This window comes from Canis lupus, chromosome 9, assembly GCF_048164855.1.
Source record: "Canis lupus baileyi chromosome 9, mCanLup2.hap1, whole genome shotgun sequence".
NCBI classification, from domain to species: domain Eukaryota; kingdom Metazoa; phylum Chordata; class Mammalia; order Carnivora; family Canidae; genus Canis; species Canis lupus.
In genome coordinates, this window is record NC_132846.1 from 19,120,332 (window position 1) to 19,129,483 (window position 9,152).

At 37.1% G+C, this 9,152-nt stretch overlaps 1 long non-coding RNA gene across 3 annotated transcripts in view; it reads left to right on the plus strand.

Moving 5' to 3' along the window:
- Positions 1 to 9,152, plus strand: part of LOC140639875 (uncharacterized) — a 102,686-nt gene that overhangs the window by 39,852 nt on the left and 53,682 nt on the right. For all 3 annotated transcript variants that reach the window (XR_012036522.1, XR_012036520.1, XR_012036521.1), the window contains one exon: positions 4,366 to 4,511. This is a non-coding gene — a long non-coding RNA (uncharacterized lncRNA). The remainder of the gene's footprint in view (positions 1 to 4,365; positions 4,512 to 9,152) is intronic.

The following is a 9,152-nucleotide window of genomic DNA, read 5'->3' on the forward strand; positions in this document are numbered from 1 at the left end:
ACTTACTCTGTTTTAGGAATGTTAGCTAAATGTAGGTATTATTCCCATTTTACAGATGAGAAATATGAGACCTAAAGCAGTTAAATATTTTGCCAACAGCTGCCCCACATATAAGATCCAAACCATAGGATACAAACCATACTGAATGACTTCTAACTCCATATGCTTCTGACTCTGCTGTAGAAATTCCTCCCTTAGTTGTGCGTGTAGTTAAATCTTCACAGCAGTTTTTTCCTCATATAGCACTTATACTAGTGTTATAGTTATGTAAAATTTTGTGTTATTTCATTAGTCTGTTATTATTAATGAATAGGGTTGTATCTTTGTATTTTCAAAGCTACTGGCATAATGCCTCTTGCACATAGTAGATGTTTTATGAATTTTTATTGAATAAAATTGCTTAATAGTCTGACATTGTTTCCTACTTGATGTAGATCTAGTGTTGAAAACAGTTCTTTCCCCCAAAAGTGCTAGTGGTTGGTAATTAAAAGGTGAAATCTCATTTGCAATGTTGTAATTTACCTTCTATCAACACTTTTTTTTTTAAAACAGAAAGCAGCATATAGATAGTGATTTCTTCTTCTTAAAGGTCAGAAAAAGTATTTATAGGGGATACAAATAAATAAACTGAAGTCCCTACCCTTCATAGTCAAATGACAGTGATGGGAGACATTCATGATATTTATAATAAAGGACAGAATGTTCTAGTGCCTTAAGAAAATATTCAAATAGAGTTGTAAAAGTTTAGAGGAGAGGAGATTTTTTAAAATTTCAGTATAGTTAACATACAGTGTTATATTAGTTTCAGGCGTATAATGTAGTGATTCAACAGTTCACTCATATGTGGAATATAAGAAATAGTGCAAGGGACCATAAAGGAAGGAGGGGAAACTGAATGGGAAAAAATCAGAAGGGGAGACAAACCAAGAGGACTCCTAACTCTGGGAAGCAAACGGAGGATTGCTGGAGGGGAGGCAGGTGGGGGGATGGGGTAACTGGATGAAGAGCATTAAGGAGGGAACGTGATATGATGAGCACTGGATGTTATATGCAACTAATAAATTAATAAAAACTTACATCTGAAACTAATGATGTACTATATGCTGGCAAATTGAATTCAAATAAAAATTAAAACCCTAGAAAACACTTAAAAAACCCCCAAAACACTAGGTGTTACACTATATGTTGGCAAATCGAACTCCAATAAAAAAAATACAAAAAAAAATAAAAATAAAAATAAAAGACCAAAAAAAAAAAAAACCCCAAACAAAAACAATTCTATACATTACTTAGTGTTCATTATGATATGTGTACTCTTAATCCCCTTCACTTTTTTCACCCATCCCCACCTTCCCTCTGCTTTCTATAATTAAGTCTTTTTCAGTTTGTCTCTTTTTTCCTTTGTTCATTTGTTTTGTTTCTTATATTCCACATATGAGTGAAATCATATGGTATTTGTCTTTCTGTAACTCACTTATTTCACTTAGCATTAGACCTTCTAGGTCCATCCATAGTGTTGCAAATAGCAAGATTTCATTCTTGCCAATCTTATTTTTTTAAAGATTTTATTTATTTATTCATGAGAGACACACAGAGAGAGGCAGAGACATAGGCAGAGGGAGAAGCAGGTTTTCTTCAGGGAGTGTGATGCGGGACTCGATCCCAGGACCCTGAAACCATGACCTGAGTCAAAGGCAGATGCTCAACCACTGAGTCCCAAGATTTCATTCTTTTATATGGTTGAATAATATGCCATTGTGTGTGTGCATGCATGCGTGTGTGTGTGTGTGTGTGTGTATACCACATCTTCTTTATCCATTCATCTATTAGTGGACACTTGGGCTACTTCCATAATTTGTCTATTGTAAATAATGCTGCAATAAACAGCGGTGCATGTATCTTTTCGAATTAGTGCTTTTGTTTTCTTTGGGATGATGCCCAACAGTGGAATTACTGGATCATATGGTAATTCTATTGTTAATATTACTGTTTTCCACAGTAGCAACACCAGTTTGCATTCCATCCAACAGTGCACAAGGGTTCCTTTTGGTTGCTTCTTGTGTTTTTGATTTTAGCCATTCTGACAGGTGTGAGGTGATATCTCATTGTAGTTTAGATTTGCATTGTCCTGATTATTAGTGATGTTGAGCATCTTTTCACGTGTCTGTTGACCATCTGTAAAGGAGAGATGATTTTTAATTTGTGAGGATCAGGGAACCATTTATGAAAGATGGGACGTTTGACGTGGAACTTAGAAAGATGAGTACATTCTGACACAGATTTCAGAGGAAGGGACTCCAGGAAAAGGAAACAACTCGAGAATAGTCATGGAGGCATAAATGTCAAATGAACAATAATAATTTTAATCTTACTGGAGTGTAAGGCATGTTAAACATGATAAAAATGTGAGACAGGAAAGGGGAGAGGGTTTAGAGAGCTTTCTTTAAGGTGCTATTTAAGTTCCTTTTTAATAATTTCAGGTCCTGTAATACTTGAATGCCATGACAAGGCACTTGGGTTTTACAAAGTAAGCAGTTGTGAGTCTCAAAAATTTTTTGAATTGTGACATTTTATCTTTTTTTGATATTCTTACAGTTGTCATGGAGTAACACATTTAGAACTGCACTTTGTAAGCACAGGTTTGAGAAGAGTGTTTTGGCAATGTGTAACTTCGAATGAAGTGGAAAAGGACAAAAGGTTAGAAGTTAGGAGGCTATTGCAGTAGTGTAGATTAGAAAGTGGCATAGATTATACTATTAGACAATAGTACAGATGAGAAAACATTGTATAGATTAGAAACAGGCTTGAACTCTGATGACGTCAATAGAAACAAAGAATGTGACAAATTTAAGATGAATTTTAGAATTATATTTGATAGTACTGGGTATTTGGTTGAATATATATATATATTCACATATATTCACATATATATATACACACACACACAAAACCATATATATGTATATATACTAGTACTGTTGCAAAGGGAGAGTTTAAAGATAATTTTGGTATTTGGAGGCTGGAGTATTGTAAAAAGGTTAAGAACATAATAGAAGCAGAGGAATCAGTTGGTGAAATCTATTTAAGGAAGAGGAGAAAGATAAGTGCCTTTCTGGTTGTGTTGAGTTACTGGCAAGGAATTCAGGGCAATCTATTCGGTTAGAAAATGGGAATGAAATGAAAAGGCTGATATTATCTATATATGCAAAGCTTTGGCAAGGAAGTTTTAGGACAAACTACAAAAGGGGACATTGTTTAATTTTCAATATCTATTAATCATAGATCCTTAATGACTCTATAATTAACAGAACTACTCTAATAATAAACAGACATACAGACACAAAAATGTATATACTCATACAAATATTCCTGCAAAGATAATTGACAATACTTACCACAATAAATTTAGAATATCCATCTGTAGTGTTAGTAAATAATGAGACAGATTTAACTTTAGAATTAATTTGGATAAAATGACCCCATGAATTTCCCTTACAGTGCTTCTTTTATTTGAATTCCAGAACCCCTCCTTAGGCCCTTTTGGTTGCTTATTTTCTTATTGTTAATAATCTCTTATAAGGTAATGTGGCTAGAACAGGATTTGTGCTATCTTGGGACCATTTTTATCAAGTGCTTGAAGGGTGCTGGAGGCTATTTTTATCAGATGGTGCTAGACTGATTTTCTAGAGGTTAGGTTTCATTTTATTAGTTGATGTCTAGCAGCACCAAAATTTGCTTAAGTTAGGTGGGGCACAGTTAGGCCACTAACTATCCAGCTATATTTGTCTTCCATTAATCAGTGGAAACTATCCAGTTTCTAAAATAGGTTTTCAAACTTACCTAGGCTCCCTTCTCCCCTCTTTCTCTTTCTTTTTGAAAATATGTTTATTGAATGCCTGTTCCATCCCAGACGTTATGTTGAATGCTAGGAACAGATCGATGAATAAGTTCTGGTTTTTAGGAACTTCATAGTCTAGTACATTGGAACCATAAATGCTCGGATAGAGTACACAAAAGGGAACTAAATCTGACCTGGAAATGGAGGGATAAATGAGAAATGATTTCCTGAAAATGGTGATATTTGAGCAGTGTTTTGAAGATGAGTTGGAAGTAGCTATAAAAAAAGAGTGTTGTGGGATGAGAGAGTCCATTCTTGGTAGAGATTTAAAGACACTTACAAATAGTCTGTAGACCTGAAAAGACGATCCTATTTGGGGCATTCTAGGAGATGGAGTGAAAAAAGTGGGCAGGAGTAAATAATTATGAGTCTTGGGTTCAAAGGACTTTCAACCACTTTCTGAAAGCTAGAGGGAACCATTTTAGGATTTTATGCAAGGAATTAACTTGATAAAATTTGTATTTTAGAAAGATTATTTTGGCACAAGAATGGAAAATGGATTTGAAGAAGGTAAGATTGGAGGCAAGGCAGTCTATGAGAAGCTACTGCTGAAATCTCGGAAAGAAGATGAAAGTGAGGCAGACCATATGGGACTTGGACCTTGATTGACAAAGTAAGTGACAGAAAAGAACAAATGCTCATGCTTGGCTTGGATATTTGAGTCCTTAATGTGACCATTCAGTGAGGATACAGAAGTGAGATCTGATTTTGGGAAATAGATATTTCACATTTTGGCATGTGGAAGTTGAGATTCTCATTGGTTATCCAAGAAGAAACGTCTATTAGGCAACTCATTTCAATGTTTTGAGCAAGACATATAGACCAGAATTATTCTGTAAAGCTGATGTCATAGGCATAGGTGCCAGACCCCAAGGGTCATGGGGTGAGGACTGAGTTTGGAGCTCTTGGGGAGACATTTAATTGATAATCAGAGGAACACATGGGGGAGAAAAATAAGCAGGAGAAGTAGGAGTAGAAAAAAAAAACAGAGAGGAGCAATGGTATAATGGAAATAGAGAGTTTAAAGAAGGAGGAAATGTCATTTGTGTCAGCCTGCAAACAGGCATATTAAGAAAACTTTTTATTATATTTTATATTATAAAGATATAATCAGTGACCTTTGAAGTGAGAAGTTTCACTAAAGCAGTATGGGCAGGGCTGAGTTTGGAACAGATTACAAAGGGGAACCCCAGTTACAAGGGGAACAGCTGAGTTAGAAACGAAAAATGAAATAGTGGGATGAGAACACATCAAAAGTCCTGGTAGCAAAACCAGGTTGGAGGCCAAAATGAGCAGTAATTGATCCTAGACAGGAGCAAGGAAAGAACAAAGCTCATATAGATTCTGTTAGAATATGATATAGTTTTAGCTGGCATGGCTGTAGTTAGGGTACCTTAGTGGCATTATACAACCTCTGATACCACATTTCTGAGACAAGTTTTCTCCTGACCAACCATTTCACATCCAGAGGGTAAATCCGAAGTCCTGACCAGTTACATGCAGCTACTCCTCTAGCATTAAATAGCTTAGAACTGTTCCAACACAATGAGGCAAACTGTCTGTGGAAAGAGGAGTCTTTTATCATATACTACATAGGCCCAGAAATCAATAAATGCTTGACAGTCTGGAAAGAATCCTTTTGATGATGGATCCCATGCCACTGGAACTACTTAAATGCCTCAGCAATGTTTGTTTTTTGTCCAAGAGAAATGTGGACATATAAATGTGGAAATATAAACAGGATGTACCAAGAAGGCTTGAAGCTCTTACTTTGTTTTCAGGGTAGGCATTCCGTGGATATCATGTACCACATTTTAAGGGATAAATATCCAGCTATATTGGTGAGATAGCTAAGAACGGTATTCTTAGAAATTCTAATTTGTTGAGGGAAGGACAGGAGACAGAGCTGCTGTGCGTGGATGTCCAGCTTGGCCAGCTGTCCTATGATCAAGTAGCTCTGGAGCAAAGGCAAGCAGGCTGATTCCATTCCTGGTTCACAGTTGAGTCTGCTTCCCACCTACTTACTCCCTATAGTCTTCCATTTTCTCTGGTTATTGATCTTAAGCTTTGCTCTGAATCATCTGCCACCAGACTTACTGTGTTTATCCGTGAATTACTAGTAGCTGACTCTGACTCACCTTCTTGGATCATATCATGTCTTATAAAGTATACTCACTTGGGCAGAAATGAACCTTATTAAAACAGACTTGAGTAAAGGTTTTCATTCACCCTCATCACCAGAATGTTGATTGTAAGGATCTTACCAATCCAGTGGTCTATCTATAACAATATGATGAGATTTTTAGTTCAAAACTTTAATAAGCAACAAAAGAATTTGTTGACAATGCTTAATTCCCCAATCTGGAAGGATAACTATTTCAGTTCATGCAGTTTAATACCACAAAATAGAAAGTGGAACAATGGCATTTGATAGAAGTGCTCAGTTTTTTGGTGAAAACCCTTTGCCAAAGAAATAGTTTTTGTTTGAGTCTGACTACAAATTTATTTTCTTTTTTCTTGTTTTTTAGAGAGGGATGGGGGAAATGGGGCAGAGGGAGAAGGAGAGAGAGTATCTTATGCAGGCTCCACTTGGGGCTCGATCTCACAACCCTGAGCTCATGACCTGAACTGAAATCAGGAGTCAGTTGCTTAACTGAGCCACCCAGGTACCCCTAAAATTTTCTTAATTGGCCAAATTTAGCTGATCCTCTTCTGATCTTCCTCTGTGTATTACACACTAATTTGCCACTATCTTCTGCTGGAGGATATAACTTTTTTTGCAGAGATATTTTTTAGAATGAATTTTTTTCCCATTGAAACTGTGAAAAATGTTTAATTCATTTTGTCTTGCAAAATGTTGATACCTGCTTTCTTCTTACTTCTGAAGTGGCTGGTTGTTGCCTTGATTCTGCTTCTGCATTATTACATTCATCTTTATCCTTGTGGTCCTTGCTCACTTTTCCCATGCAGCACTCTCTGTCCTGATCTGCATTTTCCTCACTGTAGTGATGCTTAGTAGCTAAGACCTGGGAATGAGGCAGGCTGGACTTTAATTTGAGTACTGTTACTTGCTGTATGGTCTTGGACAAACGGTTGGACATTTATATTTCTTATCTCTGAAATGGAGCCATAATGCTACTACCTACCTCATAAGTTGTTGTGATGATGAAATGAGATGATACACAGAGTGCTTAGCACAGCACTATCACATAGGAAGGGTTTCATCATTACTAGTGTTTATTGGTTGAGTTCTAAACTGAATATATATTTACTCTCCACTATTTTTTAAGTTTGTTTGTTTATTTATTTATGTAATCACTATATCCAACATGGAGCTTGAACTCATGAGCCCGAAAGTAAGAGTCTCATGCTCTTCTGACTGAGTCAACGAGGTGCCCTTACTCCCCACTATTAAATAGAAACAAAATTCATGACACTTTCTGTATTATACCATTAAACCTCTCACTTTCTAGCAGTAGCATCTCTTCAATTATTCATGTTCAATATGTGGGCCAGCTATTCCTTCTTTTATAGTGGATCCTACATTTTTCCTGCTTTTCAGTCTCCAGTAAGACACAGTTTCATATCTTTGACCCTTCCTTCCTTTCCTGTTTTTTTCTTTCTTTTTTTTCTGTCTTTATTTCTAATCCTGTGCATTAGTTTTCTATTCTGAATAATAAATTACACAGACTTTGCTTAATATGATACACATTTATTATCTCATAACTTCAATGGGTCAGGAGTTTGGGATGGCTTAGCAGTTTGGGTCTCTGTCCATGGTCTCACAGGCTATAATTAAGGTCTTGGTTGGGCTGTATTCTCTTTTTTTATTTTTTTATATTTATTTTTTGGGCTGCATTCTCATCTGGAGATTCAAGTAGGAAAGAATTTACTTCTGTACTCGTTCAAGTTGAAGTATTCATTCCCTTGAGGATCTATTACTGAAGACCCAGGCTTCTTACTGGCTGTTGTCTGCTGGCCTCCCATAGTTCCTTGACACATGGCTTCCTCAGCATGGCTGCTTGCTTTACTAGACAGCAAAGAGAATCTCTCACTTCAGTCTGCTAAGGTGTAGTATTTTGTGATGTAATGTAAAATGGAAGTTACATCCCATCACTTTTGCTGTGTTCTATTTGTTAGAAGCAAGTCACAGGTCTCTTTTGCACTGAAGAAGAGGGGATTCCACAAAGGTGTGAACATTAGACAGTAGACAGTCTTTGGAGGGAGTGTTTTAAAGAAAAGATTCATGGCAGCTATGAATCTTTAGTTTCATACTGCTCTCAGTTTTTAAGGGAAAAAAACACTTTACTGATATTATAAAAATCTAATAGAAACAGAAGAAAAGGGATATCTGTGTATAAATGAAGGCAATTGTAAGCAATTAAGGAGAATAAGACAGTTACATCAAATTGGGTACCTACAACATCCAGCCTCATTAGCTGGGGAAGTCTTGTGCAGACAGCTAGGCTGGAGTCCCAAATAAGAGGCCTGGACAGAGCATCATCACCTCAGGTAAGATTTCCAACTGACCATGCCCATAAGGGCTATATTTATAGGTCAGATGATGGGGTCTGAAGTTAAATATTTGTTTACCTATGTATAGTTTGGAGTGAACTGCATTTCTATGTTATCATGTCTTTACATCTTCAAGGACCCTGGGCTATACATGTGCTTGCTTCCCTTCTCAGTTTCCATTCTAGGGGGCCGGCCCAGCCTAGAGCCAGAGGGGATGCAAAGCAAAATTTATAGCTTTTAGCATCCAGACCAGAAGGGCCAATTCTGACCTGGAGGCCAGCCAGTGTCAACCAACCAGGTTCCCAAGGTCACTCATGCAGCACAAGTTTCATAAACAACATTCTTTAGCCTGCCTGTGTATGTGCAGGTTGGGGTTGTCAGTTATGCAGGACAAATCACAGAAACCGGAAACCTTCTTCCATACAGTATGGGGGGTGATCACCATAGGGCCTGTGTGCCATGCCCAAATGCTTGACAAATTGTAAGGTCAAGGGGATACTGAACTCTTCCATAACCTTAATCTTGTTAATTCTATGAGCAAGATATCAAAATATTGTACTAAAAGAGAATTTGAGGTGGTGGTAGAATTGGAGGACCCTGAGCTCACCCTGTTGCATGTTTACAAGCAAGAAGCATGAGCGAAAGCTGGGTCACTGCCTTTAAAGAGACAACAGCCTGTGCAGAGAGGCAACATAAAATGGCAGCATCTAGGGCAAACAGGAGACAGATTTGTTCATAC